Source organism: Oncorhynchus mykiss, unplaced genomic scaffold, assembly GCF_013265735.2.
Source record: "Oncorhynchus mykiss isolate Arlee unplaced genomic scaffold, USDA_OmykA_1.1 un_scaffold_412, whole genome shotgun sequence".
NCBI classification, from domain to species: Eukaryota; Metazoa; Chordata; class Actinopteri; order Salmoniformes; family Salmonidae; genus Oncorhynchus; species Oncorhynchus mykiss.
The window spans coordinates 1-25,993 of record NW_023493859.1 but is presented as its reverse complement, the minus strand read 5'-3'; the positions used below and the strand labels follow the sequence as shown (position 1 = coordinate 25,993).

The 25,993-nt window shown below is 43.3% G+C and overlaps 20 non-coding genes across 20 annotated transcripts; all 20 read right to left on the bottom strand.

Moving 5' to 3' along the window:
- Positions 1–17: 17 nt before the first annotated feature.
- On the bottom strand, positions 18–159 carry LOC118955899. The gene has a single exon (XR_005045678.1). It is a non-coding gene; the product is annotated as a U4 spliceosomal RNA (small nuclear RNA).
- Positions 160–1,289: 1,130 nt separating this feature from the next.
- On the bottom strand, positions 1,290–1,431 carry LOC118955898. Its single transcript, XR_005045677.1, has one exon. It is a non-coding gene; the product is annotated as a U4 spliceosomal RNA (small nuclear RNA).
- A 1,130-nt stretch (positions 1,432–2,561) lies between these two features.
- LOC118955897 lies at positions 2,562–2,703 on the bottom strand. Its single transcript, XR_005045676.1, has one exon. It is a non-coding gene; the product is annotated as a U4 spliceosomal RNA (small nuclear RNA).
- Positions 2,704–3,834: 1,131 nt separating this feature from the next.
- LOC118955895 lies at positions 3,835–3,976 on the bottom strand. The gene has a single exon (XR_005045674.1). It is a non-coding gene; the product is annotated as a U4 spliceosomal RNA (small nuclear RNA).
- A 1,130-nt stretch (positions 3,977–5,106) lies between these two features.
- LOC118955894 lies at positions 5,107–5,248 on the bottom strand. Its single transcript, XR_005045673.1, has one exon. It is a non-coding gene; the product is annotated as a U4 spliceosomal RNA (small nuclear RNA).
- Positions 5,249–6,379: 1,131 nt separating this feature from the next.
- LOC118955893 lies at positions 6,380–6,521 on the bottom strand. Its single transcript, XR_005045672.1, has one exon. It is a non-coding gene; the product is annotated as a U4 spliceosomal RNA (small nuclear RNA).
- Positions 6,522–7,651: 1,130 nt separating this feature from the next.
- Positions 7,652–7,793, bottom strand: LOC118955882. The gene has a single exon (XR_005045663.1). It is a non-coding gene; the product is annotated as a U4 spliceosomal RNA (small nuclear RNA).
- A 1,130-nt stretch (positions 7,794–8,923) lies between these two features.
- Positions 8,924–9,065, bottom strand: LOC118955892. The gene has a single exon (XR_005045671.1). It is a non-coding gene; the product is annotated as a U4 spliceosomal RNA (small nuclear RNA).
- Positions 9,066–10,195: 1,130 nt separating this feature from the next.
- LOC118955891 lies at positions 10,196–10,337 on the bottom strand. Its single transcript, XR_005045670.1, has one exon. It is a non-coding gene; the product is annotated as a U4 spliceosomal RNA (small nuclear RNA).
- Positions 10,338–11,467: 1,130 nt separating this feature from the next.
- LOC118955890 lies at positions 11,468–11,609 on the bottom strand. Its single transcript, XR_005045669.1, has one exon. It is a non-coding gene; the product is annotated as a U4 spliceosomal RNA (small nuclear RNA).
- Positions 11,610–12,738: 1,129 nt separating this feature from the next.
- On the bottom strand, positions 12,739–12,880 carry LOC118955872. The gene has a single exon (XR_005045653.1). It is a non-coding gene; the product is annotated as a U4 spliceosomal RNA (small nuclear RNA).
- A 1,131-nt stretch (positions 12,881–14,011) lies between these two features.
- On the bottom strand, positions 14,012–14,153 carry LOC118955889. The gene has a single exon (XR_005045668.1). It is a non-coding gene; the product is annotated as a U4 spliceosomal RNA (small nuclear RNA).
- Positions 14,154–15,549: 1,396 nt separating this feature from the next.
- Positions 15,550–15,691, bottom strand: LOC118955885. Its single transcript, XR_005045666.1, has one exon. It is a non-coding gene; the product is annotated as a U4 spliceosomal RNA (small nuclear RNA).
- A 1,397-nt stretch (positions 15,692–17,088) lies between these two features.
- Positions 17,089–17,230, bottom strand: LOC118955877. Its single transcript, XR_005045658.1, has one exon. It is a non-coding gene; the product is annotated as a U4 spliceosomal RNA (small nuclear RNA).
- A 1,128-nt stretch (positions 17,231–18,358) lies between these two features.
- Positions 18,359–18,500, bottom strand: LOC118955871. The gene has a single exon (XR_005045652.1). It is a non-coding gene; the product is annotated as a U4 spliceosomal RNA (small nuclear RNA).
- A 1,128-nt stretch (positions 18,501–19,628) lies between these two features.
- Positions 19,629–19,770, bottom strand: LOC118955874. Its single transcript, XR_005045655.1, has one exon. It is a non-coding gene; the product is annotated as a U4 spliceosomal RNA (small nuclear RNA).
- A 1,131-nt stretch (positions 19,771–20,901) lies between these two features.
- Positions 20,902–21,044, bottom strand: LOC118955883. The gene has a single exon (XR_005045664.1). It is a non-coding gene; the product is annotated as a U4 spliceosomal RNA (small nuclear RNA).
- A 1,132-nt stretch (positions 21,045–22,176) lies between these two features.
- LOC118955863 lies at positions 22,177–22,318 on the bottom strand. The gene has a single exon (XR_005045644.1). It is a non-coding gene; the product is annotated as a U4 spliceosomal RNA (small nuclear RNA).
- Positions 22,319–23,442: 1,124 nt separating this feature from the next.
- Positions 23,443–23,584, bottom strand: LOC118955929. The gene has a single exon (XR_005045708.1). It is a non-coding gene; the product is annotated as a U4 spliceosomal RNA (small nuclear RNA).
- Positions 23,585–24,713: 1,129 nt separating this feature from the next.
- LOC118955918 lies at positions 24,714–24,855 on the bottom strand. Its single transcript, XR_005045697.1, has one exon. It is a non-coding gene; the product is annotated as a U4 spliceosomal RNA (small nuclear RNA).
- Between the last annotated feature and the right edge of the window lie 1,138 nt (positions 24,856–25,993).

Here is a 25,993-nt window from a genome sequence, read left to right as displayed (position 1 = left end):
TTTCACATGTATAGCAGTCTCACATGAGACTATCAAAAATTGCCAAGGCTGACTATATTTCAAGTCATCCCAAGCGGGGTATTGGGTTAAGTTTTCAACCAGCAATAATCACGCCTCAGATGGACTTCATAGGCTATGATATCGCCTCTGCGAAAGAATGATATATTACAGCTACTCAAACTGTTTACAGTGTTTTGCACAGCTTCTCCTTTAACGGTAACATTGTGTTTTAACATTGCAATGTCTAGCAGTTCGCCCCCTACCTACCACTTTGGTGGATTCTTGATGACATGTCATTCATGGCAAGGTGGGGTACTTATTCAATAGATGTTACCTTTTTCCAGTAGTAAAAAAAACAATATCGAGAGCAAAGCATTTTGGGTAATCTGCACCACTGGCTCAGCTGCAATGGGTCGCAAACCCAAAACCTTTTCAACTCAACCTTGCCACCGCTGCCTCTAGTGGAAGTGTATAACGTGGCTAAGGGTACCTTACTTCTTGCAAGAATTAGAGGCAGTGTGGGGGCAAAACTGGAATTGTGGACCAATACCACCTGTTGCTGAACCTATTCTCCCCAAGACTACTTCTGACTATATTTCATGTCGTTCCAATGTAAAGTTTTGGGTTAAGTTGTCACCCAACAATAACCACTCCTCGGATGGACCTCATAGGCTATGATAATGCCACTGCGATAGAATATCAGAAATCTGCTATTCAAACTGCTTGCAGTATCTCGCACAGCTTCTCGGCAAACTGTATTATTTTTTGTTACATTGGTATGTCTAGCAGTTCGCCCCCTACCTAACACTGGTGGATTCTCGATTACATGTAATTAATGGCAAGGTGGGGTACTTGTTCAATAGATGTTCCCTTTTTTCCTGGACAAAACCAATATCGAGAGCAAAGCACTTTGGGTAATCAGCACCGCTGGCTCAGCTGCAATGGGGGACGAACCCAAAACCTTTTCATGTAAATCTTGCCATAGCTGCCTCTAGAGGAGGCAAGACAAAGTGGGTCAAGTGGCTTTGGGTAACATACTACTTGCAACAATTCGAGGCAGTGTGGGGGCAAAGCTGAAACTGTGGGCCCAAACCCGCTGTTGCTGAGTTCATTCTCCCGAACCCTACTTCTGACACAGCATATACTACTGACACCTTTTTTCTGTTTCTACCTAGTTGCAAGATAATGTTCAACTGTCAGCTGAAGCATCAAAAAGGTTATATAATAAATGAGCTGGATGCAGCCCATGTTTGGTCTTGTCACTATCTTCTCTTTCACATGTATAGCAGTCTCACATGAGACTATCAAAAATTGCCAAGGCTGACTATATTTCAAGTCATCCCAAGCGGGGTATTGGGTTAAGTTTTCAACCAGCAATAATCACGCCTCAGATGGACTTCATAGGCTATGATATCGCCTCTGCGAAAGAATGATATATTACAGCTACTCAAACTGTTTACAGTGTTTTGCACAGCTTCTCCTTTAACGGTAACATTGTGTTTTAACATTGCAATGTCTAGCAGTTCGCCCCCTACCTACCACTTTGGTGGATTCTTGATGACATGTCATTCATGGCAAGGTGGGGTACTTATTCAATAGATGTTACCTTTTTCCAGTAGTAAAAAAAACAATATCGAGAGCAAAGCATTTTGGGTAATCTGCACCACTGGCTCAGCTGCAATGGGTCGCAAACCCAAAACCTTTTCAACTCAACCTTGCCACCGCTGCCTCTAGTGGAAGTGTATAACGTGGCTAAGGGTACCTTACTTCTTGCAAGAATTAGAGGCAGTGTGGGGGCAAAACTGGAATTGTGGACCAATACCACCTGTTGCTGAACCTATTCTCCCCAAGACTACTTCTGACTATATTTCATGTCGTTCCAATGTAAAGTTTTGGGTTAAGTTGTCACCCAACAATAACCACTCCTCGGATGGACCTCATAGGCTATGATAATGCCACTGCGATAGAATATCAGAAATCTGCTATTCAAACTGCTTGCAGTATCTCGCACAGCTTCTCGGCAAACTGTATTATTTTTTGTTACATTGGTATGTCTAGCAGTTCGCCCCCTACCTAACACTGGTGGATTCTCGATTACATGTAATTAATGGCAAGGTGGGGTACTTGTTCAATAGATGTTCCCTTTTTTCCTGGACAAAACCAATATCGAGAGCAAAGCACTTTGGGTAATCAGCACCGCTGGCTCAGCTGCAATGGGGGACAAACCCAAAACCTTTTCATGTAAATCTTGCCATAGCTGCCTCTAGAGGAGGCAAGACAAAGTGGGTCAAGTGGCTTTGGGTAACATACTACTTGCAACAATTCGAGGCAGTGTGGGGGTAAAGCTGAAACTGTGGGCCCAAACCCGCTGTTGCTGAGTTCATTCTCCCGAACCCTACTTCTGACACAGCATATACTACTGACACCTTTTTTCTGTTTCTACCTAGTTGCAAGATAATGTTCAACTGTCAGCTGAAGCATCAAAAAGGTTATATAATAAATGAGCTGGATGCAGCCCATGTTTGGTCTTGTCACTATCTTCTCTTTCACATGTATAGCAGTCTCACATGAGACTATCAAAAATTGCCAAGGCTGACTATATTTCAAGTCATCCCAAGCGGGGTATTGGGTTAAGTTTTCAACCAGCAATAATCACGCCTCAGATGGACTTCATAGGCTATGATATCGCCTCTGCGAAAGAATGATATATTACAGCTACTCAAACTGTTTACAGTGTTTTGCACAGCTTCTCCTTTAACGGTAACATTGTGTTTTAACATTGCAATGTCTAGCAGTTCGCCCCCTACCTACCACTTTGGTGGATTCTTGATGACATGTCATTCATGGCAAGGTGGGGTACTTATTCAATAGATGTTACCTTTTTCCAGTAGTAAAAAAAACAATATCGAGAGCAAAGCATTTTGGGTAATCTGCACCACTGGCTCAGCTGCAATGGGTCGCAAACCCAAAACCTTTTCAACTCAACCTTGCCACCGCTGCCTCTAGTGGAAGTGTATAACGTGGCTAAGGGTACCTTACTTCTTGCAAGAATTAGAGGCAGTGTGGGGGGCAAAACTGGAATTGTGGACCAATACCACCTGTTGCTGAACCTATTCTCCCCAAGACTACTTCTGACTATATTTCATGTCGTTCCAATGTAAAGTTTTGGGTTAAGTTGTCACCCAACAATAACCACTCCTCGGATGGACCTCATAGGCTATGATAATGCCACTGCGATAGAATATCAGAAATCTGCTATTCAAACTGCTTGCAGTATCTCGCACAGCTTCTCGGCAAACTGTATTATTTTTTGTTACATTGGTATGTCTAGCAGTTCGCCCCCTACCTAACACTGGTGGATTCTCGATTACATGTAATTAATGGCAAGGTGGGGTACTTGTTCAATAGATGTTCCCTTTTTTCCTGGACAAAACCAATATCGAGAGCAAAGCACTTTGGGTAATCAGCACCGCTGGCTCAGCTGCAATGGGGGACGAACCCAAAACCTTTTCATGTAAATCTTGCCATAGCTGCCTCTAGAGGAGGCAAGACAAAGTGGGTCAAGTGGCTTTGGGTAACATACTACTTGCAACAATTCGAGGCAGTGTGGGGGCAAAGCTGAAACTGTGGGCCCAAACCCGCTGTTGCTGAGTTCATTCTCCCGAACCCTACTTCTGACACAGCATATACTACTGACACCTTTTTTCTGTTTCTACCTAGTTGCAAGATAATGTTCAACTGTCAGCTGAAGCATCAAAAAGGTTATATAATAAATGAGCTGGATGCAGCCCATGTTTGGTCTTGTCACTATCTTCTCTTTCACATGTATAGCAGTCTCACATGAGACTATCAAAAATTGCCAAGGCTGACTATATTTCAAGTCATCCCAAGCGGGGTATTGGGTTAAGTTTTCAACCAGCAATAATCACGCCTCAGATGGACTTCATAGGCTATGATATCGCCTCTGCGAAAGAATGATATATTACAGCTACTCAAACTGTTTACAGTGTTTTGCACAGCTTCTCCTTTAACGGTAACATTGTGTTTTAACATTGCAATGTCTAGCAGTTCGCCCCCTACCTACCACTTTGGTGGATTCTTGATGACATGTCATTCATGGCAAGGTGGGGTACTTATTCAATAGATGTTACCTTTTTCCAGTAGTAAAAAAAACAATATCGAGAGCAAAGCATTTTGGGTAATCTGCACCACTGGCTCAGCTGCAATGGGTCGCAAACCCAAAACCTTTTCAACTCAACCTTGCCACCGCTGCCTCTAGTGGAAGTGTATAACGTGGCTAAGGGTACCTTACTTCTTGCAAGAATTAGAGGCAGTGTGGGGGCAAAACTGGAATTGTGGACCAATACCACCTGTTGCTGAACCTATTCTCCCCAAGACTACTTCTGACTATATTTCATGTCGTTCCAATGTAAAGTTTTGGGTTAAGTTGTCACCCAACAATAACCACTCCTCGGATGGACCTCATAGGCTATGATAATGCCACTGCGATAGAATATCAGAAATCTGCTATTCAAACTGCTTGCAGTATCTCGCACAGCTTCTCGGCAAACTGTATTATTTTTTGTTACATTGGTATGTCTAGCAGTTCGCCCCCTACCTAACACTGGTGGATTCTCGATTACATGTAATTAATGGCAAGGTGGGGTACTTGTTCAATAGATGTTCCCTTTTTTCCTGGACAAAACCAATATCGAGAGCAAAGCACTTTGGGTAATCAGCACCGCTGGCTCAGCTGCAATGGGGGACAAACCCAAAACCTTTTCATGTAAATCTTGCCATAGCTGCCTCTAGAGGAGGCAAGACAAAGTGGGTCAAGTGGCTTTGGGTAACATACTACTTGCAACAATTCGAGGCAGTGTGGGGGTAAAGCTGAAACTGTGGGCCCAAACCCGCTGTTGCTGAGTTCATTCTCCCGAACCCTACTTCTGACACAGCATATACTACTGACACCTTTTTTCTGTTTCTACCTAGTTGCAAGATAATGTTCAACTGTCAGCTGAAGCATCAAAAAGGTTATATAATAAATGAGCTGGATGCAGCCCATGTTTGGTCTTGTCACTATCTTCTCTTTCACATGTATAGCAGTCTCACATGAGACTATCAAAAATTGCCAAGGCTGACTATATTTCAAGTCATCCCAAGCGGGGTATTGGGTTAAGTTTTCAACCAGCAATAATCACGCCTCAGATGGACTTCATAGGCTATGATATCGCCTCTGCGAAAGAATGATATATTACAGCTACTCAAACTGTTTACAGTGTTTTGCACAGCTTCTCCTTTAACGGTAACATTGTGTTTTAACATTGCAATGTCTAGCAGTTCGCCCCCTACCTACCACTTTGGTGGATTCTTGATGACATGTCATTCATGGCAAGGTGGGGTACTTATTCAATAGATGTTACCTTTTTCCAGTAGTAAAAAAAACAATATCGAGAGCAAAGCATTTTGGGTAATCTGCACCACTGGCTCAGCTGCAATGGGTCGCAAACCCAAAACCTTTTCAACTCAACCTTGCCACCGCTGCCTCTAGTGGAAGTGTATAACGTGGCTAAGGGTACCTTACTTCTTGCAAGAATTAGAGGCAGTGTGGGGGGCAAAACTGGAATTGTGGACCAATACCACCTGTTGCTGAACCTATTCTCCCCAAGACTACTTCTGACTATATTTCATGTCGTTCCAATGTAAAGTTTTGGGTTAAGTTGTCACCCAACAATAACCACTCCTCGGATGGACCTCATAGGCTATGATAATGCCACTGCGATAGAATATCAGAAATCTGCTATTCAAACTGCTTGCAGTATCTCGCACAGCTTCTCGGCAAACTGTATTATTTTTTGTTACATTGGTATGTCTAGCAGTTCGCCCCCTACCTAACACTGGTGGATTCTCGATTACATGTAATTAATGGCAAGGTGGGGTACTTGTTCAATAGATGTTCCCTTTTTTCCTGGACAAAACCAATATCGAGAGCAAAGCACTTTGGGTAATCAGCACCGCTGGCTCAGCTGCAATGGGGGACGAACCCAAAACCTTTTCATGTAAATCTTGCCATAGCTGCCTCTAGAGGAGGCAAGACAAAGTGGGTCAAGTGGCTTTGGGTAACATACTACTTGCAACAATTCGAGGCAGTGTGGGGGCAAAGCTGAAACTGTGGGCCCAAACCCGCTGTTGCTGAGTTCATTCTCCCGAACCCTACTTCTGACACAGCATATACTACTGACACCTTTTTTCTGTTTCTACCTAGTTGCAAGATAATGTTCAACTGTCAGCTGAAGCATCAAAAAGGTTATATAATAAATGAGCTGGATGCAGCCCATGTTTGGTCTTGTCACTATCTTCTCTTTCACATGTATAGCAGTCTCACATGAGACTATCAAAAATTGCCAAGGCTGACTATATTTCAAGTCATCCCAAGCGGGGTATTGGGTTAAGTTTTCAACCAGCAATAATCACGCCTCAGATGGACTTCATAGGCTATGATATCGCCTCTGCGAAAGAATGATATATTACAGCTACTCAAACTGTTTACAGTGTTTTGCACAGCTTCTCCTTTAACGGTAACATTGTGTTTTAACATTGCAATGTCTAGCAGTTCGCCCCCTACCTACCACTTTGGTGGATTCTTGATGACATGTCATTCATGGCAAGGTGGGGTACTTATTCAATAGATGTTACCTTTATCCAGTAGTAAAAAAAACAATATCGAGAGCAAAGCATTTTGGGTAATCTGCACCACTGGCTCAGCTGCAATGGGTCGCAAACCCAAAACCTTTTCAACTCAACCTTGCCACCGCTGCCTCTAGTGGAAGTGTATAACGTGGCTAAGGGTACCTTACTTCTTGCAAGAATTAGAGGCAGTGTGGGGGCAAAACTGGAATTGTGGACCAATACCACCTGTTGCTGAACCTATTCTCCCCAAGACTACTTCTGACTATATTTCATGTCGTTCCAATGTAAAGTTTTGGGTTAAGTTGTCACCCAACAATAACCACTCCTCGGATGGACCTCATAGGCTATGATAATGCCACTGCGATAGAATATCAGAAATCTGCTATTCAAACTGCTTGCAGTATCTCGCACAGCTTCTCGGCAAACTGTATTATTTTTTGTTACATTGGTATGTCTAGCAGTTCGCCCCCTACCTAACACTGGTGGATTCTCGATTACATGTAATTAATGGCAAGGTGGGGTACTTGTTCAATAGATGTTCCCTTTTTTCCTGGACAAAACCAATATCGAGAGCAAAGCACTTTGGGTAATCAGCACCGCTGGCTCAGCTGCAATGGGGGACGAACCCAAAACCTTTTCATGTAAATCTTGCCATAGCTGCCTCTAGAGGAGGCAAGACAAAGTGGGTCAAGTGGCTTTCGGTAACATACTACTTGCAACAATTCGAGGCAGTGTGGGGGCAAAGCTGAAACTGTGGGCCCAAACCCGCTGTTGCTGAGTTCATTCTCCCGAACCCTACTTCTGACACAGCATATACTACTGACACCTTTTTTCTGTTTCTACCTAGTTGCAAGATAATGTTCAACTGTCAGCTGAAGCATCAAAAAGGTTATATAATAAATGAGCTGGATGCAGCCCATGTTTGGTCTTGTCACTATCTTCTCTTTCACATGTATAGCAGTCTCACATGAGACTATCAAAAATTGCCAAGGCTGACTATGTTTCAAGTCATCCCAAGCGGGGTATTGGGTTAAGTTTTCAACCAGCAATAATCACGCCTCAGATGGACTTCATAGGCTATGATATCGCCTCTGCGAAACACTGATATATTACAGCTACTCAAACTGTTTACAGTGTTTTGCACAGCTTCTCCTTTAACGGTAACATTGTGTTTTAACATTGCAATGTCTAGCAGTTCGCCCCCTACCTACCACTTTGGTGGATTCTTGATGACATGTCATTCATGGCAAGGTGGGGTACTTATTCAATAGATGTTACCTTTTTCCAGTAGTAAAAAAAACAATATCGAGAGCAAAGCATTTTGGGTAATCTGCACCACTGGCTCAGCTGCAATGGGTCGCAAACCCAAAACCTTTTCAACTCAACCTTGCCACCGCTGCCTCTAGTGGAAGTGTATAACGTGGCTAAGGGTACCTTACTTCTTGCAAGAATTAGAGGCAGTGTGGGGGCAAAACTGGAATTGTGGACCAATACCACCTGTTGCTGAACCTATTCTCCCCAAGACTACTTCTGACTATATTTCATGTCGTTCCAATGTAAAGTTTTGGGTTAAGTTGTCACCCAACAATAACCACTCCTCGGATGGACCTCATAGGCTATGATAATGCCACTGCGATAGAATATCAGAAATCTGCTTTTCAAACTGCTTGCAGTATCTCGCACAGCTTCTCGGCAAACTGTATTATTTTTTGTTACATTGGTATGTCTAGCAGTTCGCCCCCTACCTAACACTGGTGGATTCTCGATTACATGTAATTAATGGCAAGGTGGGGTACTTGTTCAATAGATGTTCCCTTTTTTCCTGGACAAAACCAATATCGAGAGCAAAGCACTTTGGGTAATCAGCACCGCTGGCTCAGCTGCAATGGGGGACGAACCCAAAACCTTTTCATGTAAATCTTGCCATAGCTGCCTCTAGAGGAGGCAAGACAAAGTGGGTCAAGTGGCTTTGGGTAACATACTACTTGCAACAATTCGAGGCAGTGTGGGGGCAAAGCTGAAACTGTGGGCCCAAACCCGCTGTTGCTGAGTTCATTCTCCCGAACCCTACTTCTGACACAGCATATACTACTGACACCTTTTTTCTGTTTCTACCTAGTTGCAAGATAATGTTCAACTGTCAGCTGAAGCATCAAAAAGGTTATATAATAAATGAGCTGGATGCAGCCCATGTTTGGTCTTGTCACTATCTTCTCTTTCACATGTATAGCAGTCTCACATGAGACTATCAAAAATTGCCAAGGCTGACTATGTTTCAAGTCATCCCAAGCGGGGTATTGGGTTAAGTTTTCAACCAGCAATAATCACGCCTCAGATGGACTTCATAGGCTATGATATCGCCTCTGCGAAAGAATGATATATTACAGCTACTCAAACTGTTTACAGTGTTTTGCACAGCTTCTCCTTTAACGGTAACATTGTGTTTTAACATTGCAATGTCTAGCAGTTCGCCCCCTACCTACCACTTTGGTGGATTCTTGATGACATGTCATTCATGGCAAGGTGGGGTACTTATTCAATAGATGTTACCTTTTTCCAGTAGTAAAAAAAACAATATCGAGAGCAAAGCATTTTGGGTAATCTGCACCACTGGCTCAGCTGCAATGGGTCGCAAACCCAAAACCTTTTCAACTCAACCTTGCCACCGCTGCCTCTAGTGGAAGTGTATAACGTGGCTAAGGGTACCTTACTTCTTGCAAGAATTAGAGGCAGTGTGGGGGCAAAACTGGAATTGTGGACCAATACCACCTGTTGCTGAACCTATTCTCCCCAAGACTACTTCTGACTATATTTCATGTCGTTCCAATGTAAAGTTTTGGGTTAAGTTGTCACCCAACAATAACCACTCCTCGGATGGACCTCATAGGCTATGATAATGCCACTGCGATAGAATATCAGAAATCTGCTATTCAAACTGCTTGCAGTATCTCGCACAGCTTCTCGGCAAACTGTATTATTTTTTGTTACATTGGTATGTCTAGCAGTTCGCCCCCTACCTAACACTGGTGGATTCTCGATTACATGTAATTAATGGCAAGGTGGGGTACTTGTTCAATAGATGTTCCCTTTTTTCCTGGACAAAACCAATATCGAGAGCAAGGCACTTTGGGTAATCAGCACCGCTGGCTCAGCTGCAATGGGGGACGAACCCAAAACCTTTTCATGTAAATCTTGCCATAGCTGCCTCTAGAGGAGGCAAGACAAAGTGGGTCAAGTGGCTTTGGGTAACATACTACTTGCAACAATTCGAGGCAGTGTGGGGGCAAAGCTGAAACTGTGGGCCCAAACCCGCTGTTGCTGAGTTCATTCTCCCGAACCCTACTTCTGACACAGCATATACTACTGACACCTTTTTTCTGTTTCTACCTAGTCGCAAGATAATGTTCAACTGTCAGCTGAAGCATCAAAAAGGTTATATAATAAATGAGCTGGATGCAGCCCATGTTTGGTCTTGTCACTATCTTCTCTTTCACATGTATAGCAGTCTCACATGAGACTATCAAAAATTGCCAAGGCTGACTATGTTTCAAGTCATCCCAAGCGGGGTATTGGGTTAAGTTTTCAACCAGCAATAATCACGCCTCAGATGGACTTCATAGGCTATGATATCGCCTCTGCGAAAGAATGATATATTACAGCTACTCAAACTGTTTACAGTGTTTTGCACAGCTTCTCCTTTAACGGTAACATTGTGTTTTAACATTGCAATGTCTAGCAGTTCGCCCCCTACCTACCACTTTGGTGGATTCTTGATGACATGTCATTCATGGCAAGGTGGGGTACTTATTCAATAGATGTTACCTTTTTCCAGTAGTAAAAAAAACAATATCGAGAGCAAAGCATTTTGGGTAATCTGCACCACTGGCTCAGCTGCAATGGGTCGCAAACCCAAAACCTTTTCAACTCAACCTTGCCACCGCTGCCTCTAGTGGAAGTGTATAACGTGGCTAAGGGTACCTTACTTCTTGCAAGAATTAGAGGCAGTGTGGGGGCAAAACTGGAATTGTGGACCAATACCACCTGTTGCTGAACCTATTCTCCCCAAGACTACTTCTGACTATATTTCATGTCGTTCCAATGTAAAGTTTTGGGTTAAGTTGTCACCCAACAATAACCACTCCTCGGATGGACCTCATAGGCTATGATAATGCCACTGCGATAGAATATCAGAAATCTGCTATTCAAACTGCTTGCAGTATCTCGCACAGCTTCTCGGCAAACTGTATTATTTTTTGTTACATTGGTATGTCTAGCAGTTCGCCCCCTACCTAACATTGGTGGATTCTCGATTACATGTAATTAATGGCAAGGTGGGGTACTTGTTCAATAGATGTTCCCTTTTTTCCTGGACAAAACCAATATCGAGAGCAAAGCACTTTGGGTAATCAGCACCGCTGGCTCAGCTGCAATGGGGGACGAACCCAAAACCTTTTCATGTAAATCTTGCCATAGCTGCCTCTAGAGGAGGCAAGACAAAGTGGGTCAAGTGGCTTTGGGTAACATACTACTTGCAACAATTCGAGGCAGTGTGGGGGCAAAGCTGAAACTGTGGGCCCAAACCCGCTGTTGCTGAGTTCATTCTCCCGAACCCTACTTCTGACACAGCATATACTACTGACACCTTTTTTCTGTTTCTACCTAGTTGCAAGATAATGTTCAACTGTCAGCTGAAGCATCAAAAAGGTTATATAATAAATGAGCTGGATGCAGCCCATGTTTGGTCTTGTCACTATCTTCTCTTTCACATGTATAGCAGTCTCACATGAGACTATCAAAAATTGCCAAGGCTGACTATGTTTCAAGTCATCCCAAGCGGGGTATTGGGTTAAGTTTTCAACCAGCAATAATCACGCCTCAGATGGACTTCATAGGCTATGATATCGCCTCTGCGAAAGAATGATATATTACAGCTACTCAAACTGTTTACAGTGTTTTGCACAGCTTCTCCTTTAACGGTAACATTGTGTTTTAACATTGCAATGTCTAGCAGTTCGCCCCCTACCTACCACTTTGGTGGATTCTTGATGACATGTCATTCATGGCAAGGTGGGGTACTTATTCAATAGATGTTACCTTTTTCCAGTAGTAAAAAAAACAATATCGAGAGCAAAGCATTTTGGGTAATCTGCACCACTGGCTCAGCTGCAATGGGTCGCAAACCCAAAACCTTTTCAACTCAACCTTGCCACCGCTGCCTCTAGTGGAAGTGTATAACGTGGCTAAGGGTACCTTACTTCTTGCAAGAATTAGAGGCAGTGTGGGGGCAAAACTGGAATTGTGGACCAATACCACCTGTTGCTGAACCTATTCTCCCCAAGACTACTTCTGACTATATTTCATGTCGTTCCAATGTAAAGTTTTGGGTTAAGTTGTCACCCAACAATAACCACTCCTCGGATGGACCTCATAGGCTATGATAATGCCACTGCGATAGAATATCAGAAATCTGCTATTCAAACTGCTTGCAGTATCTCGCACAGCTTCTCGGCAAACTGTATTATTTTTTGTTACATTGGTATGTCTAGCAGTTCGCCCCCTACCTAACACTGGTGGATTCTCGATTACATGTAATTAATGGCAAGGTGGGGTACTTGTTCAATAGATGTTCCCTTTTTTCCTGGACAAAACCAATATCGAGAGCAAAGCACTTTGGGTAATCAGCACCGCTGGCTCAGCTGCAATGGGGGACGAACCCAAAACCTTTTCATGTAAATCTTGCCATAGCTGCCTCTAGAGGAGGCAAGACAAAGTGGGTCAAGTGGCTTTGGGTAACATACTACTTGCAACAATTCGAGGCAGTGTGGGGGCAAAGCTGAAACTGTGGGCCCAAACCCGCTGTTGCTGAGTTCATTCTCCCGAACCCTACTTCTGACACAGCATATACTACTGACACCTTTTTCTGTTTCTACCTAGTTGCAAGATAATGTTCAACTGTCAGCTGAAGCATCAAAAAGGTTATATAATAAATGAGCTGGATGCAGCCCATGTTTGGTCTTGTCACTATCTTCTCTTTCACATGTATAGCAGTCTCACATGAGACTATCAAAAATTGCCAAGGCTGACTATGTTTCAAGTCATCCCAAGCGGGGTATTGGGTTAAGTTTTCAACCAGCAATAATCACGCCTCAGATGGACTTCATAGGCTATGATATCGCCTCTGCGAAAGAACGACATATTACAGCTACTCAAACTGTTTACAGTGTTTTGCACAGCTTCTCCTTTAACGGTAACATTGTGTTTTAACATTGCAATGTCTAGCAGTTCGCCCCCTACCTACCACTTTGGTGGATTCTTGATGACATGTCATTCATGGCAAGGTGGGGTACTTATTCAATAGATGTTACCTTTTTCCAGTAGTAAAAAAAACAATATCGAGAGCAAAGCATTTTGGGTAATCTGCACCACTGGCTCAGCTGCAATGGGTCGCAAACCCAAAACCTTTTCAACTCAACCTTGCCACCGCTGCCTCTAGTGGAAGTGTATAACGTGGCTAAGGGTACCTTACTTCTTGCAAGAATTAGAGGCAGTGTGGGGGCAAAACTGGAATTGTGGACCAATACCACCTGTTGCTGAACCTATTCTCCCCAAGACTACTTCTGACTATATTTCATGTCGTTCCAATGTAAAGTTTTGGGTTAAGTTGTCACCCAACAATAACCACTCCTCGGATGGACCTCATAGGCTATGATAATGCCACTGCGATAGAATATCAGAAATCTGCTATTCAAAACTGCTTGCAGTATCTCGCACAGCTTCTCGGCAAACTGTATTATTTTTTGTTACATTGGTATGTCTAGCAGTTCGCCCCCTACCTAACACTGGTGGATTCTCGATTACATGTAATTAATGGCAAGGTGGGGTACTTGTTCAATAGATGTTCCCTTTTTTTCCTGGACAAAACCAATATCGAGAGCAAAGCACTTTGGGTAATCAGCACCGCTGGCTCAGCTGCAATGGTGGACGAACCCAAACCTTTTCATGTAAATCTTGCCATAGCTGCCTCTAGAGGAGGCAAGACAAAGTGGGTCAAGTGGCTTTGGGTAACATACTACTTGCAACAATTCGAGGCAGTGTGGGGGCAAAGCTGAAACTGTGGGCCCAAACCCGCTGTTGCTGAGTTCATTCTCCCGAACCCTACTTCTGACACAGCATATACTACTGACAACTTTTTTCTGTTTCTACCTAGTTGCAAGATAATGTTCAACTGTCAGCTGAAGCATCAAAAAGGTTATATAATAAATGAGCTGGATGCAGCCCATGTTTGGTCTTGTCACTATCTTCTCTTTCACATGTATAGCAGTCTCACATGAGACTATCAAAAATTGCCAAGGCTGACTATGTTTCAAGTCATCCCAAGCGGGGTATTGGGTTAAGTTTTCAACCAGCAATAATCACGCCTCAGATGGACTTCATAGGCTATGATATCGCCTCTGCGAAAGAATGATATATTACAGCTACTCAAACTGTTTACAGTGTTTTGCACAGCTTCTCCTTTAACGGTAACATTGTGTTTTAACATTGCAATGTCTAGCAGTTCGCCCCCTACCTACCACTTTGGTGGATTCTTGATGACATGTCATTCATGGCAAGGTGGGGTACTTATTCAATAGATGTTACCTTTTTCCAGTAGTAAAAAAAAACAATATCGAGAGCAAAGCATTTTGGGTAATCTGCACCACTGGCTCAGCTGCAATGGGTCGCAAACCCAAAACCTTTTCAACTCAACCTTGCCACCGCTGCCTCTAGTGGAAGTGTATAACGTGGCTAAGGGTACCTTACTTCTTGCAAGAATTAGAGGCAGTGTGGGGGCAAAACTGGAATTGTGGACCAATACCACCTGTTGCTGAACCTATTCTCCCCAAGACTACTTCTGACTATATTTCATGTCGTTCCAATGTAAAGTTTTGGGTTAAGTTGTCACCCAACAATAACCACTCCTCGGATGGACCTCATAGGCTATGATAATGCCACTGCGATAGAATATCAGAAATCTGCTATTCAAACTGCTTGCAGTATCTCGCACAGCTTCTCGGCAAACTGTATTATTTTTTGTTACATTGGTATGTCTAGCAGTTCGCCCCCTACCCACCTGTTGCTGAACCTATTCTCCCCAAGACTACTTCTGACTATATTTCATGTCGTTCCAATGTAAAGTTTTGGGTTAAGTTGTCACCCAACAATAACCACTCCTCGGATGGACCTCATAGGCTATGATAATGCCACTGCGATAGAATATCAGAAATCTGCTATTCAAACTGCTTGCAGTATCTCGCACAGCTTCTCGGCAAACTGTATTATTTTTTGTTACATTGGTATGTCTAGCAGTTCGCCCCCTACCTAAAATAGAATATAGCAACACTGGTGGATTCTCGATTACATGTAATTAATGGCAAGGTGGGGTACTTGTTCAATAGATGTTCCCTTTTTTCCTGGACAAAACCAATATCGAGAGCAAGGCACTTTGGGTAATCAGCACCGCTGGCTCAGCTGCAATGGTGGACGAACCAAAACCTTTTCATGTAAATCTTGCCATAGCTGCCTCTAGAGGAGGCAAGACAAAGTGGGTCAAGTGGCTTTGGGTAACATACTACTTGCAACAATTCGAGGCAGTGTGGGGGCAAAGCTGAAACTGTGGGCCCAAACCCGCTGTTGCTGAGTTCATTCTCCCGAACCCTACTTCTGACACAGCATATACTACTGACAACTTTTTCTGTTTCTACCTAGTTGCAAGATAATGTTCAACTGTCAGCTGAAGCATCAAAAAGGTTATATAATAAATGAGCTGGATGCAGCCCATGTTTGGTCTTGTCACTATCTTCTCTTTCACATGTATAGCAGTCTCACATGAGACTATCAAAAATTGCCAAGGCTGACTATGTTTCAAGTCATCCCAAGCGGGGTATTGGGTTAAGTTTTCAACCAGCAATAATCACGCCTCAGATGGACTTCATAGGCTATGATATCGCCTCTGCGAAAGAATGATATATTACAGCTACTCAAAACTGTTTACAGTGTTTTGCACAGCTTCTCCTTTAACGGTAACATTGTGTTTTAACATTGCAATGTCTAGCAGTTCGCCCCCTACCTACCACTTTGGTGGATTCTTGATGACATGTCATTCATGGCAAGGTGGGGTACTTATTCAATAGATGTTACCTTTTTCCAGTAGTAAAAAAAACAATATCGAGAGCAAAGCATTTTGGGTAATCTGCACCACTGGCTCAGCTGCAATGGGTCGCAAACCCAAAACCTTTTCAACTCAACCTTGCCACCGCTGCCTCTAGTGGAAGTGTATAACGTGGCTAAGGGTACCTTACTTCTTGCAAGAATTAGAGGCAGTGTGGGGGCAAAACTGGAATTGTGGACCAATACCACCTGTTGCTGAACCTATTCTCCCCAAGACTACTTCTGACTATATTTCATGTCGTTCCAATGTAAAGTTTTGGGTTAAGTTGTCACCCAACAATAACCACTCCTCGGATGGACCTCATAGGCTATGATAATGCCACTGCGATAGAATATCAGAAATCTGCTATTCAAACTGCTTGCAGTATCTCGCACAGCTTCTCGGCAAACTGTATTATTTTTTGTTACATTGGTATGTCTAGCAGTTCGCCCCCTACCCACCTGTTGCTGAACCTATTCTCCCCAAGACTACTTCTGACTATATTTCATGTCGTTCCAATGTAAAGTTTTGGGTTAAGTTGTCACCCAACAATAACCACTCCTCGGATGGACCTCATAGGCTATGATAATGCCACCTGCGATAGAATATCAGAAATCTGCTATTCAACTGCTTGCAGTATCTTCGCACAGCTTCTCGGCAAAACTGTATTATTTTTTGTTACATTGGTATGTCTAGCAGTTCGCCCCCTACCTAAAATAGAATATAGCAACACTGGTGGATTCTCGATTACATGTAATTAATGGCAAGGTGGGTACTTGTTCAATAGATGTTCCCTTTTTTCCTGGACAAAACCAATATCGAGAGCAAGGCACTTTGGGTAATCAGCACCGCTGGCTCAGCTGCAATGGGGGACGAACCCAAAACCTTTTCATGTAAATCTTGCCATAGCTGCCTCTAGAGGAGGCAAGACAAAGTGGGTCAAGTGGCTTGGGTAACATACTACTTGCAACAATTCGAGGCAGTGTGGGGGCAAAGCTGAAACTGTGGGCCCAAACCCGCTGTTGCTGAGTTCATTCTCCCGAACCCTACTTCTGACACAGCATATACTACTGACACCTTTTTTCTGTTTCTACTAGTTGCAAGATAATGTTCAACTGTCAGCTGAAGCATCAAAAAGGTTATATAATAAATGAGCTGGATGCAGCCCATGTTTGGTCTTGTCACTATCTTCTCTTTCACATGTATAGCAGTCTCACATGAGACTATCAAAAATTGCCAAGGCTGACTATGTTTCAAGTCATCCCAAGCGGGGTATTGGGTTAAGTTTTCAACCAGCAATAATCACGCCTCAGATGGACTTCATAGGCTATGATTTCGCCTCTGCGAAAGAATGATATATACAGCTACTCAAACTGTTTACAGTGTTTTGCACAGCTTCTCCTTTAACGGTAACATTGTGTTTTAACATTGCAATGTCCAGCAGTTCGCCCCCTACCTACCACTTTGGTGGATTCTTGATGACATGTCATTCATGGCAAGGTGGGGTACTTATTCAATAGATGTACCTTTTTCCAGTAGTAAAAAAAACAATATCGAGAGCAAAGCATTTTGGGTAATCTGCACCACTGGCTCAGCTGCAATGGGTCGCAAACCCAAACCTTTTCAACTCAACCTTGCCACCGCTGCCTCTAGTGGAAGTGTATAACGTGGCTAAGGGTACCTTACTTCTTGCAAGAATTAGAGGCAGTGTGGGGGCAAAACTGGAATTGTGGACCAATACCACCTGTTGCTGAACCTATTCTCCCCAAGACTACTTCTGACTATATTTCATGTCGTTCCAATGTAAAGTTTTGGGTTAAGTTGTCACCCAACAATAACCACTCCTCGGATGGACCTCATAGGCTATGATAATGCCACTGCGATAGAATATCAGAAATCTGCTATTCAAACTGCTTGCAGTATCTCGCACAGCTTCTCGGCAAACTGTATTATTTTTTGTTACATTGGTATGTCTAGCAGTTCGCCCCCCTACCTAACACTGGTGGATTCTCGATTACATGTAATTAATGGCAAGGTGGAGGTACTTGTTCAATAGATGTTCCCTTTTTTCCTGGACAAACCAATATCGAGAGCAAAGCACTTTGGGTAATCAGCACCGCTGGCTCAGCTGCAATGGGGGACGAACCCAAAACCTTTTCATGTAAATCTTGCCATAGCTGCCTCTAGAGGAGGCAAGACAAAGTGGGTCAAGTGGCTTTGGGTAACATACTACTTGCAACAATTCGAGGCAGTGTGGGGCAAAGCTGAAACTGTGGGCCCAAACCCGCTGTTGCTGAGTTCATTCTCCGAACCCTACTTCTGACACAGCATATACTACTGACACCTTTTTTTCTGTTTCTACCTAGTTGCAAGATAATGTTCAACTGTCAGCTGGAAGCATCAAAAAGGTTATATAATAAATGAGCTGGATGCAGCCCATGTTTGGTCTTGTCACTATCTTCTCTTTCACATGTATAGCAGTCTCACATGAGACTATCAAAAATTGCCAAGGCTGACTATGTTTCAAGTCATCCCAAGCGGGGTATTGGGTTAAGTTTTCAACCAGCAATAATCACGCCTCAGATGGACTTCATAGGCTATGATATCGCCTCTGCGAAAGAACAACATATTACAGCTACTCAAACTGTTTACAGTGTTTTGCACAGCTTCTCCTTTAACGGTAACATTGTGTTTTAACATTGCAATGTCTAGCAGTTCGCCCCCTACCTACCACTTTGGTGGATTCTTGATGACATGTCATTCATGGCAAGGTGGGGTACTTATTCAATAGATGTTACCTTTTTCCAGTAGTAAAAAAAACAATATCGAGAGCAAAGCATTTTGGGTAATCTGCACCACTGGCTCAGCTGCAATGGGTCGCAAACCCAAAACCTTTTCAACTCAACCTTGCCACCGCTGCCTCTAGTGGAAGTGTATAACGTGGCTAAGGGTACCTTACTTCTTGCAAGAATTAGAGGCAGTGTGGGGGCAAAACTGGAATTGTGGACCAATACCACCTGTTGCTGAACCTATTCTCCCAAGACTACTTCTGACTATATTTCATGTCGTTCCAATGTAAAGTTTTGGGTTAAGTTGTCACCCAACAATAACCACTCCTCGGATGGACCTCATAGGCTTGATAATGCCACTGCGATAGAATATCAGAAATCTGCTATTCAAACTGCTTGCAGTATCTCGCACAGCTTCTCGGCAAACTGTATTATTTTTTGTTACATTGGTATGTCTAGCAGTTCGCCCCTACCTAACACTGGTGGATTCTCGATTACATGTAATTAATGGCAAGGTGGGGTACTTGTTCAATAGATGTTCCCTTTTTTCCTGGACAAAACCATATCGAGAGCAAAGCACTTTGGGTAATCAGCACCGCTGGCTCAGCTGCAATGGGGGACGAACCCAAACCTTTTCATGTAAATCTTGCCATAGCTGCCTCTAGAGGAGGCAAGACAAAGTGGGTCAAGTGGCTTTGGGTAACATACTACTTGCAACAATTCGAGGCAGTGTGGGGCAAAGCTGAAACTGTGGGCCCAAACCCGCTGTTGCTGAGTTCATTCTCCCGAACCCTACTTCTGACACAGCATATACTACTGACAACTTTTTTCTGTTTCTACCTAGTTGCAAGATAATGTTCAACTGTCTGTCAGCTGAAGCATCAAAAAGGTTATATAATAAATGAGCTGGATGCAGCCCATGTTTGGTCTTGTCACTATCTTCTCTTTCACATGTATAGCAGTCTCACATGAGACTATCAAAAATTGCCAAGGCTGACTATGTTTCAAGTCATCCCAAGCGGGGTATTGGGTTAAGTTTTCAACCAGCAATAATCACGCCTCAGATGGACTTCATAGGCTATGATATCGCCTCTGCGAAAGAATGATATATTACAGCTACTCAAACTGTTTACAGTGTTTTGCACAGCTTCTCCTTTAACGGTAACATTGTGTTTTAACATTGCAATGTCTAGCAGTTCGCCCCCCTACCTACCACTTGGTGGATTCTTGATGACATGTCATTCATGGCAAGGTGGGGTACTTATTCAATAGATGTTACCTTTTTCCAGTAGTAAAAAAAACAATATCGAGAGCAAAGCATTTTTGGGTAATCTGCACCACTGGCTCAGCTGCAATAGGTCGCAAACCCAAAACCTTTTCAACTCAACCTTGCCACCGCTGCCTCTAGTGGAAGTGTATAACGTGGCTAAGGGTACCTTACTTCTTGCAAGAATTAGAGGCAGTGTGGGGGCAAAACTGGAATTGTGGACCAATACCACCTGTTGCTGAACCTATTCTCCCCAAGACTACTTCTGACTATATTTCATGTCGTTCCAATGTAAAGTTTTGGGTTAAGTTGTCACCCAACAATAACCACTCCTCGGATGGACCTCATAGGCTATGATAATGCCACTAGCGATAGAATATCAGAAATCTGCTATTCAAACTGCTTGCAGTATCTCGCACAGCTTCTCGGCAAACTGTATTATTTTTTGTTACATTGGTATGTCTAGCAGTTCGCCCCCTACCTAACACTGGTGGATTCTCGATTACATGTAATTAATGGCAAGGTGGGGTACTTGTTCAATAGATGTTCCCTTTTTTCCTGGACAAAACCAATATCGAGAGCAAAGCACTTTGGGTAATCAGCACCGCTGGCTCAGCTGCAATGGGGGACGAACCCAAAACCTTTTCATGTAAATCTTGCCATAGCTGCCTCTAGAGGAGGCAAGACAAAGTGGGTCAAGTGGCTTTGGGTAACATACTACTTGCAACAATTCGAGGCAGTGTGGGGCAAAGCTGAAACTGTGGGCCCAAACCCGCTGTTGCTGAGTTCATTCTCCCGAACCCTACTTCTGACACAGCATATACTACTGACACCTTTTTTCTGTTTCTACCTAGTTGCAAGATAATGTTCAACTGTCAGCTGAAGCATCAAAAAGGTTATATAATAAATGAGCTGGATGCAGCCCATGTTTGGTCTTGTCACTATCTTCTCTTTCACATGATTAGCAGTCTCACATGAGACTATCAAAAATTGCCAAGGCTGACTATGTTTCAAGTCATCCCAAGCGGGGTATTGGGTTAAGTTTTTCAACCAGCAATAATCACGCCTCAGATGGACTTCATAGGCTATGATATCGCCTCTGCGAAAGAACAACATATTACAGCTACTCAAACTGTTTACAGTGTTTTGCACAGCTTCTCCTTTAACGGTAACATTGTGTTTTAACATTGCAATGTCTAGCAGTTCGCCACCTACCTACCACTTTGGTGGATCTTGATGACATGTCATTCATGGCAAGGTGGGGTACTTATTCAATAGATGTTACCTTTTTCCAGTAGTAAAAAAACAATATCGAGAGCAAAGCATTTTGGGTAATCTGCACCACTGGCTCAGCTGCAATAGGTCGCAAACCCAAAACCTTTTCAACTCAACCTTGCCACCGCTGCCTCTAGTGGAAGTGTATAACGTGGCTAAGGGTACCTTACTTCTTGCAAGAATTAGAGGCAGTGTGGGGCAAAACTGGAATTGGGACCAATACCACCTGTTGCTGAACCTATTCTCCCCAAGACTACTTCTGACTATATTTCATGTCGTTCCAATGTAAAGTTTTGGGTTTAAGTTGTCACCCAACAATAACCACTCCTCGGATGGGACCTCAATAGGCTATGATAATGCCACTGCGATAGAATATCAGAAATCTGCTATTCAAACTGCTTGCAGTATCTCGCACAGCTTCTCGGCAAAACTGTATATATTTTTTGTTACATTGGTATGTCTAGCAGTTCGCCCCCTACCTAACACTGGTTGGATTCTCGATTACATGTAATTAATGGCAAGGTGGGGTACTTGTTCAATAGATGTTCCCTTTTTCCTGGACAAAACCAATACTCGAGAGCAAAGCACTTTGGGTAATCAGCACCGCTGGCTCAGCTGCAATGGGGACGAACCCAAAACCTTTTCATGTAAATCTTGCCATAGCTGCCTCTAGAGGAGGCAAGACAAAGTGGGTCAAGTGGCTTTGGGTAACATACTACTTGCAACAATTCGAGGCAGTGTGGGGCAAAGCTGAAACTGTGGGCCCAAACCCGCTGTTGCTGAGTTCATTCTCCCCGAACCCTACTTCTGACACAGCATATACTACTGACACCTTTTTTCTGTTTTCTACCTAGTTGCAAGATAATGTTCAACTGTCAGCTGAAGCATCAAAAGGTTATATAATAAATGAGCTGGATGCAGCCCATGTTTGGTCTTGTCACTATCTTTCTCTTTCACATGATTAGCAGTCTCACATGAGACTATCAAAAATTGCCAAGGCTGACTATGTTTCAAGTCATCCCAAGCGGGGTATTGGGTTAAGTTTTCAACCAGCAATAATCACGCCTCAGATGGACTTCATAGGCTATGATATCGCCTCTGCGAAAGAATGAATATATTACAGCTACTCAAACTGTTTACAGTGTTTTGCACAGCTTCTCCTTTAACGGTAACATTGTGTTTTAACATTGCAATGTCTAGCAGTTCGCCCCCTACCTACCACTTTGGTGGATTCTTGATGACATGTCATTCATGGCAAGGTGGGGTACTTATTCAATAGATGTTACCTTTTCCAGTAGTAAAAAAACAATATCGAGAGCAAAGCATTTTGGGTAATCTGCACCACTGGCTCAGCTGCAATGGGTCGCAAACCCAAAACCTTTTCAACTCAACCTTGCCACCGCTGCCTCTAGTGGAAGTGTATAACGTGGCTAAGGGTACCTTACTTCTTGCAAGAATTAGAGGCAGTGTGGGGGCAAAACTGGAATTGTGGACCAATACCACCTGTTGCTGAACCTATTCTCCCCAAGACTACTTCTGACTATATTTCATGTCGTTCCAATGTAAAGTTTTGGGTTAAGTTGTCACCCAACAATAACCACTCCTCGGATGGACCTCATAGGCTATGATAATGCCACTGCGATAGAATATCAGAAATCTGCTATTCAAACTGCTTGCAGTATCTCGCACAGCTTCTCGGCAAACTGTATATTTTTGTTACATTGGTATGTCTAGCAGTTCGCCCCCTACCTAACACTGGTGGATTCTCGATTACATGTAATTAATGGCAAGGTGGGTACTTGTTCAATAGATTTCCCTTTTTTCCTGGACAAAACCAATATCGAGAGGCAAAGCACTTTGGGTAATCATCACCGCTGGCTCAGCTGCAATGGGGGACGAACCCAAACCTTTTCATGTAAATCTTGCCATAGCTGCCTCTAGAGGAGCAAGACAAAGTGGGTCAAGTGGCTTTGGGTAACATACTACTTGCAACAATTCGAGGCAGTGTGGGGGCAAAGCTGAAACTGTGGGCCCAAACCCGCTGTTGCTGAGTTCATTCTCCCGAACCCTACTTCTGACACAGCATATACTACTGACAACTTTTTTCTGTTTCTACCTAGTTGCAAGATAATGTTCAACTGTCAGCTGAAGCATCAAAAAGGTTATATAATAAATGAGCTGGATGCAGCCCATGTTTGGTCTTGTCACTATCTTCTCTTTCACATGTATAGCAGTCTCACATGAGACTATCAAAAATTGCCAAGGCTGACTATGTTTCAAGTCATCCCAAGCGGGGTATTGGGTTAAGTTTTCAACCAGCAATAATCACGCCTCAGATGGACTTCATAGGCTATGATATCGCCTCTGCGAAAGAATGATATATTACAGCTACTCAAACTGTTTACAGTGTTTTGCACAGCTTCTCCTTTAACGGTAACATTGTGTTTTAACATTGCAATGTCTAGCAGTTCGCCCCCTACCTACCACTTTGGTGGATTCTTGATGACATGTCATTCATGGCAAGGTGGGGTACTTATTCAATAGATGTTACCTTTTTCCAGTAGTAAAAAAAACAATATCGAGAGCAAAGCATTTTGGGTAATCTGCACCACTGGCTCAGCTGCAATGGGTCGCAAACCCAAAACCTTTTCAACTCAACCTTGCCACCGCTGCCTCTAGTGGAAGTGTATAACGTGGCTAAGGGTACCTTACTTCTTGCAAGAATTAGAGGCAGTGTGGGGGCAAAACTGGAATTGTGGACCAATACCACCTGTGCTGAACCTATTCTCCCCAAGACTACTTCTGACTATATTTCATGTCGTTCCAATGTAAAGTTTTGGGTTAAGTTGTCACCCAACAATAACCACTCCTCGGATGGACCTCATAGGCTATGATAATGCCACTGCGATAGAATATCAGAAATCTGCTATTCAAACTGCTTGCAGTATCTCGCACAGCTTCTCGGCAAACTGTATTATTTTTTGTTACATTGGTATGTCTAGCAGTTCGCCCCCTACCTAACACTGGTGGATTCTCGATTACATGTAATTAATGGCAAGGTGGGGTAACTTGTTCAATAGATGTTCCCTTTTTTCCTGGACAAAACCAATATCGAGAGCAAAGCACTTTGGGTAATCAGCACCGCTGGCTCAGCTGCAATGGGGGACGAACCCAAAACCTTTTCATGTAAATCTTGCCATAGCTGCCTCTAGAGGAGGCAAGACAAAGTGGGTCAAGTGGCTTTGGGTACATACTACTTGCAACAATTCGAGGCAGTGTGGGGGCAAAGCTGAAACTGTGGGCCCAAACCCGCTGTTGCTGAGTTCATTCTCCCGAACCCTACTTCTGACACAGCATATACTACTGACAACTTTTTTCTGTTTCTACCTAGTTGCAAGATAATGTTCAACTGTCAGCTGAAGCATCAAAAAGGTTATATAATAAATGAGCTGGATGCAGCCCATGTTTGGTCTTGTCACTATCTTCTCTTTCACATGTATAGCAGTCTCACATGAGACTATCAAAAATTGCCAAGGCTGACTATGTTTCAAGTCATCCCAAGCGGGGTATTGGGTTAAGTTTTCAACCAGCAATAATCACGCCTCAGATGGACTTCATAGGCTATGATATCGCCTCTGCGAAAGAATGATATATTACAGCTACTCAAACTGTTTACAGTGTTTTGCACAGCTTCTCCTTTAACGGTAAATTGTGTTTTAACATTGCAATGTCTAGCAGTTCGCCCCCTACCTACCACTTTGGTGGATTCTTGATGACATGTCATTCATGGCAAGGTGGGGTACTTATTCAATAGATGTTACCTTTTTTCCAGTAGTAAAAAAAACAATATCGAGAGCAAAGCATTTTGGGTAATCTGCACCACTGGCTCAGCTGCAATGGGTCGCAAACCAAAACCTTTTCAACTCAACCTTGCCACCGCTGCCTCTAGTGGAAGTGTATAACGTGGCTAAGGGTACCTTACTTCTTGCAAGAATTAGAGGCAGTGTGGGGGCAAAACTGGAATTGTGGACCAATACCACCTGTTGCTGAACCTATTCTCCCCAAGACTACTTCTGACTATATTTCATGTCGTTCCAATGTAAAGTTTTGGGTTAAGTTGTCACCCAACAATAACCACTCCTCGGATGGACCTCATAGGCTATGATAATGCCACTGCGATAGAATATCAGAAATCTGCTATTCAAACTGCTTGGCAGTATCTATCCTCGCAAGCTTCTCGGCAAACTGTATTATTTTTTGTTTACATTGGTAGGTCTAGGGGCAGTTCGCCCCCTACCTAACACTGGTGGTTCCTTATCGATTACATGTAATTAAATGGCAAGGTGGGGTACTTGTTCAATAGATGTTCCCTTTTTTCCTGGACAAAAACCAATATCGAGAGCAAAGCACTTTGGGTAATCAGCACCGCTGGCTCAGCTGCAATGGGGGACGAACCCCAAAACCTTTTCATGTAAATCTTGCCATAGCTGGCCTCTAGAGGAGGCAAGACAAAGTGGGTCAAGTGGCTTTGGGTAAATACTACTTGCAACAATTCGAGGGCAGTGTGGGGCACAGCTGAAACTGTGGGCCCAAACCCCTTTGCTGAGTTCATTCTCCCGAACCCTACTTCTGACAGCATATACTACTGACAACTTTTTTTTTCTGTTTCTACCTAGTTGCAAGATATGTTCAAACTGTCAGCTGAAGCATCAAAAGGGTTATATACTAAATGAGCTGGATGCAGGCCCATGTTTGGTCTTGTCAGCTATCTTCTCTTTCACATGT